The 6000-nt window shown below is 44.6% G+C and overlaps 1 non-coding gene and 1 pseudogene across 1 annotated transcript; both read left to right on the top strand.

Moving 5' to 3' along the window:
* The first annotated feature begins 116 nt into the window (after nucleotides 1–116).
* Nucleotides 117–235, top strand: LOC122334964. The gene has a single exon (XR_006248864.1). It is a non-coding gene; the product is annotated as a 5S ribosomal RNA (ribosomal RNA).
* A 2746-nt stretch (nucleotides 236–2981) lies between these two features.
* LOC122334963 lies at nucleotides 2982–3105 on the top strand (annotated as a pseudogene).
* Nucleotides 3106–6000: the final 2895 nt, after the last annotated feature.

The raw sequence follows: 6000 nt of genomic DNA on the forward strand, positions 1-6000 counted from the left end.
CAGACAATGTCGAAGAGTTGCAGAAGACATGAAAAGAGTGGAGTGGAAAAGCTGGTGTGCGTCTTTGGCCTGCTGCGGTGCCTTCTTTAAATAGCTCGCATTCGCGGGCTGCTTTAGCTTCTGACCATACCACCCTGAGCACGCCCGATCTCGTCCGATCTCGGAAGCTAAGCAGGGGCGGGCCTGGTTAGTACTTGGATGGGAGACCGCCTGGGAATACCAGGTGCTGTAAGCTTTTGCTTTTCCTTCACCAGTCAGCGGCGCTCTTCTCCAGGGCCGACTCTTTTGGCTCGCTCCTTTACCCTTTTACATTTGCTGCTGCTTTGCTTTGCCCTTCTCTGTGCCGCCTTTCTGCTTCGTCGCTGTGACGGAGGACAGCTCAACGTCGTCATTCTTGCTTTCTCCTCCAGGGAGCGATAGACAGACCTTCTCTCTCTCTTCAGCGACCTCTTTAGAGCTGCACGTTCCTTTGCAACTCGGGCCCTTCTCTTGACTTGAGAGGTTGCCAGTCTTGTTTGTCAGTCCAACGGCTTGAATGCAAACTGCACCGGGGAAAAAATAAATAAATAAACAAATGATTTAAGAAATTCAAGAATCAACGAAGAGCTAATTATTTATTCGTTTAAAGAAATCCTAAACACGACACGCTTTAAGTCCTTCGACATTAGGCCCCCATTTGTTTCCTCTCAGGGTGCCTGACTACAAAATCCGTATTTGCCTTTTCCTGCGTCAGGAATCCTCAAATAAGATCCACCACATCCACTCTCCTGTAAATTTCAGCTCTGACCTAATCAAGCGACCTGAACATGCTGATCCATGTCTTCAGGATCAGCGATTCGTTGAACTCAATTGGTCTATGTTTGCATTGTTTAATAATTGATTCCGTTTTTATTTCATTTTACTTGTTGTAGTTTTTAGTTTTTTTACTTTTAGTTTGTTTGACACGTGATCACTCCGAGCGGTGTTTCTTTATTCATGTCAGTGGGTGTTTTTTATTGATTTATTTAGTTTTTACGATTGCTAAACAGGTGTCAAAGGTTTTATTTAATTTTGTTCGTGTGAAAGAACTTTTAGAAGTTTTAGTTTGTTTGCCAGGTGATCGCTCCGAACGACGTTTCTTTGTTCATGTCGATGGGTGTTTTGATCGCCTTTAGCTGGAAATGGAGTGTTCATCGTGGTGGTTGTACATTACTGACACTCTGTGCTCCGAATTGTATAGCGTTGAGTGCTTTGCATTTACATTTACATTTAGTCATTTAGCAGACGCCTTTATCCAAAGCGACGTACAAATGAGGTAGGCATATAGAAGCAAATTAATATCAGCAAAAGGGCAGTAGTGCATAAGTGCTCTTGAGTGGGGTCTTGTCTTACCTAACGCAGACACAAGGCTTTTTTTTTTTTTTTTTTTTTTTTTTTAAACAATAAAGGATAGGAAGGAGCAGGAGAAGAAGAAGAAGAAGAGAGTGCTATCAATGTTGGGTCAAGTGCAAGCGAAAAAGATGAGTTTTGAGTTGGTTTTGAAGACTGCTAGTGACTCTGCTGCCCTAGTGGTAATGGGCAGATCGTTCCACCAGCGAGGAACAGACCAGGTGAAGGTGCGCAGAGAGTGATTTTGCACCTTTTTGTGAAGGCACTGCAAGGCGCCTTTCGTTTGCAGAGCGTAGGCACCTGGAGGGAACATGATTCAATTAGTGAGTGTAAGTGCGAGGAGCGGGCCTGTGATTGTCCTGTAGGCCAGCATCAGGGATTTGAATTTGATCACGGGCATCTATAGGAAGCCAGTGTAAACTAATGAAGAGGGTGTGGCGTGGGCCCTCCTTGGTTCGTTGAAAGACCACCCTAGCCGCTGCATTCTGGACCATCTGAAGAGGTCTGGTTGTAGAGGCTGGGAGGCCAGCAAGGAGGGCGTTGCAGTAATCCAGTCTGCTCAGGACTAGTGCCTGGACGAGGATCTGTGTGGCGTGTTCTGATAAGTATGGTCTGATTTTCCTGCGCTTTGGGTCCTTGACATTAGGCCCCCATTTGTTTCCTCTCGGGGTGCCTGACTACAAAATCCGTATTTGCCTTTTCCTGCGTCAGGAATCCTCAAATAAGATCCACCACATCCACTCTCCTGTAAATTTCAGCTCTGACCCTAATCAAACGACCTGAACATGCTGATCCATGTCTTCAGGATCAACGATTCGTTGAACTCAATTGGTCTATGTTTGCATTGTTTAATAATTGATTCCGTTTTATTTCATTTTACTTGTTGTAGTTTTAGTTTTTTTTTTTTACTTTTAGTTTGTTTGACACGTGATCACTCCGAGCGGTGTTTCTTTATTCATGTCAGTGGGTGTTTTTATTGATTTATTTAGTTTTTGATTGCTAAACAGGTGTCAAAGGTTTTATTTAATTTTGTTCGTGTGAAAGAACTTTTAGAAGTTTTAGTTTGTTTGCCAGGTGATCGCTCCGAACGACGTTTCTTTGTTCATGTCGATGGGTGTTTTGATCGCCTTTAGCTGAAAATGGAGTGTTCATCGTGGTGGTTGTACATTACTGACACTCTGTGCTCCGAATTGTATAAGCGTTGAGTGCTTTGACAGGATATGGTTGAAATGTAAATAAAAGGTGCCTGAATTAATTTGATATCGTTGAGAAATAGACTTGCGTTTACTTGCACTCAGTGTGGCTCGCTGGCGTCCAGCGATGTTTGTCTTCCAACTGAATTAATGTGAGTTGATTTATTAAGGAAGGAAGGCATTGATGTAGGGACGAAGGCGTGAAAAGAAGGAAATGGACGTGTTGTTTTGGCGTGGTGAGGGGCGGCGTAAGCGCGGCGCTCCGCCAAGATTTGCCGGTGGGGCGCCTTTTCTCGGGCAGACAATGTCGAAGAGTTGCAGAAGACATGAAAAGAGTGGAGTGGAAAAGCTGGTGTGCGTCTTTGGCCTGCTGCCGGTGCCTTCTTTAAATAGCTTCGCATTCGCGGGAGCTGCTTTTCGCTTCACGGCCATACCACCCCTGAGCACGCCCGATCTCGTCCGATCTCGGAAGCTAAGCAGGGAGGCGGGCCTGGTTAGTACTTCTGGATGGGAGACCGCCTGGGAATACCAGGTGCTGTAAGCTTTGCTTTCCTTCACCAGTCAGCGGCGCTCTTCTCCAGGGCCGACTCTTTTGGCTCGCTCCTTTACCCTTTACATTTGCTGCTGCTTTGCTTTGCCCCTTCTCTGTGCCGCCTTTCTGCTTCTTGTCGCTGTGACGGAGGACAGCTCAACGTCGTCATTCTTGCTTTCTCCTCCAGGAGCGATAGACAGACCTTCTTCTCTCTCTTCAGCGACCTCTTTGAGAGCTGCACGTTCCTTTGCAACTCGGGCCCTTTCTCTTCGACTTGAGAGGTTGCCAGTCTTGTTTGTCAGTCCAACGCTTGAATGCAAACTGCACCGGGAAAAATAAATAAATAAACAAATGATTTAAGAAATTCAAGAATCAGCCGAAGAGCTAATTATTTATTCGTTTAAAGAAATCCTAGGCACGGCCGCTTTACAAGTCCTTCGACATTAGAGCCCCATTTGTTTCCTCTCGGTGCCTGACTACAAAATCCGTATTTGCCTTTTCCTCGTCAGGAATCCTCAAATAAGATCCACCACATCCACTCTCCTGTAAATTTCAGCTCTGACCCTAATCAAACGACCTGAACATGCTGATCCATGTCTTCAGGATCAACGATTCGTTGAACTCCAATTGGTCTATGTTTGCATTGTTTAATAATTGATTCCGTTTTTATTTCATTTTACTTGTTGTAGTTTTTAGTTTTTTTACTTTTAGTTTGTTTGACACGTGATCACTCCGAACGGTGTTTCTTTATTCATGTCAGTGGGTGTTTTTTATTGATTTATTTAGTTTTTACGATTGCTAAACAGGTGTCAAAGGTTTTATTTAATTTTGTTCGTGTAAGTGAAGAACTTTTAGAAGTTTTAGTTTGTTTGCCAGGTGATCGCTCCAAGCAGACGTTTCTTTGTTCATGTCGATGGTGTTTTGATCGCCTTTTAGCTGAAATGGAGTGTTCATCGTGGTGGTTGTACATTACTGACACTCTGTGCTCCGAATTGTATAGCGTTGAGTGCTTTGCATTTACATTTACATTTAGTCATTTAGCAGACGCCTTTATCCAAAGCGACGTACAAATGAGGTAGGCATATAGAAGCAAATTAATATCAGCAAAAGGGCAGTAGTGCATAAGTGCTCTTGAGTGGGGTCTTGTCTTACCTACGTGCCAGACACAAGGCTTTTTTTTTTTTTTTTTTTATTAAATAAAAGGATAGGAAGGAGCAGGAGAAGAAGAAGAAGAAAGAGAGGAGTGCTATCAATGTTGGGTCAAGTGCAAAAGCGAAAAAGATGAGATTTTGAGTTGGTTTTGAAGATCTGCTAGTGACTCTGCTGCCCTAGTGGTAATGGGCAGATCGTTCCACCAGCGAGGAACAGACCAGGTGAAGGTGCGCAAGAGTGATTTTGCACCTTTTTGTGAAGGCACTGCAAGACGCCTTTAGTTTGCAGAGCGTAGGCACCTGGAGGAACATATGATTCAATTAGTGAGTGTAAGTAAATGGAGAGCGGAGCCTGTGATTGTCCTGTAGGCCAGCATCAGGATTTGAATTTGATCTGCGGGCATCTATAGGAAGCCAGTGTAAACTAATGCAAGAGAGAGGGTGTGACGTGGGCCCTCCTTGGTTAGATGAAGACCACCCTAGCCGCTGCATTCTGGACCATCTGAAGAGGTCTGGTTGTAGAGGCTGGGAGGCCAGCAAGGAGGGCGTTGCAGTAATCCAGTCTGCTCAGGACTGAGTGCCTGGGCGAGGATCTGTGTAGCGTGTTCTGATAAGTATGGTCTGATTTTCCTGCCGCTTTAAGTCCTTCTCGACATTAGGCCCCATTTGTTTCCTCTCGGGGTGCCTGACTACAAAATCTGTGATTTGCCTTTTTCCTGCGTCAGGAATCCTCAAATAAGATCCACCACATCCACTCTCCTGTAAATTTCAGCTCTGACCCTAATCAAACGACCTGAACATGCTGATCCATGTCTTCAGGATCAACGATTCGCTGAACTCAATTCGGTCTATGTTTGCATTGTTAATAATTGATTCCGCTTTTATTTCATTTTACTTGTTGTAGTTTTTAGTTGTTTTTTTTACTTTTAGTTTGTTTGACACGTGATCTACCCGAACGGTGTTTCTTTATTCATGTCAGTGGGTGTTTTTATTGATTTATTTAGTTTTTACGACATGTTAGAAATAAAGGTTTTATTTAGTTTTGTTCAGGTGAAAGAACTTTCTTAGTTTTAGTTTGTTTGCCAGGTGATCGCCCCGAACGACGCTTCTTGTTCATGTCGATGGGTGTTTTGATCGCTTTAGCTGGAAAATGGAGTGTTCATCGTGGTGGTTGTACATTACTGACACTCTGTGCTCCGGAATTGTATATAGCGTTGAGTGCTTTACTAGATATGGTTGAAATAAATAAAGGTGCCTGATTAATTTGATATCGTTGAGAAATAGATCTGAGGTTACTTCTGCACTCAGTGTGGCCTGCAGCGTCAGCGATGATGTTTGTCTTCCAACCGAATTAAAGTGAGTTGATTTATTATTAAGGAAGGGTCTGGCGGTGGACGTACATGTGAAAAAGAAGGGGAAATGGACGTGTTGTTTTACAGTGAGGGACGCGGCGTAAACCGCCGCGCTCCGGCCAAGTTTGCCAGTGGGGCGCGCCTTTTCTCGGCAGATAACAATGTCGAAGAGTTGCAGAAGACATGAAAAGAGCTGGGAGTGGAAAAGCTGGTGCGTCTTCTGGCTCCAGTTGTCGGTGCCTTCTTTTTAAATAGCTCGCATTCGCGGGTTGTTTTCGCTTACGGCCATACCACCCTGAGCACGCCCGATCTCGGAAGCTGCCAGGGGCGGGCCTGGTTAGTACTCTGGATGGAGACCGCCTGGGAATACTGGTGCGCTGTAAGCTTTTGCTTTTCTCCCTTCA

This window comes from Puntigrus tetrazona, unplaced genomic scaffold (assembly GCF_018831695.1).
Source record: "Puntigrus tetrazona isolate hp1 unplaced genomic scaffold, ASM1883169v1 S000000690, whole genome shotgun sequence".
Classification (NCBI taxonomy): domain Eukaryota; kingdom Metazoa; phylum Chordata; class Actinopteri; order Cypriniformes; family Cyprinidae; genus Puntigrus; species Puntigrus tetrazona.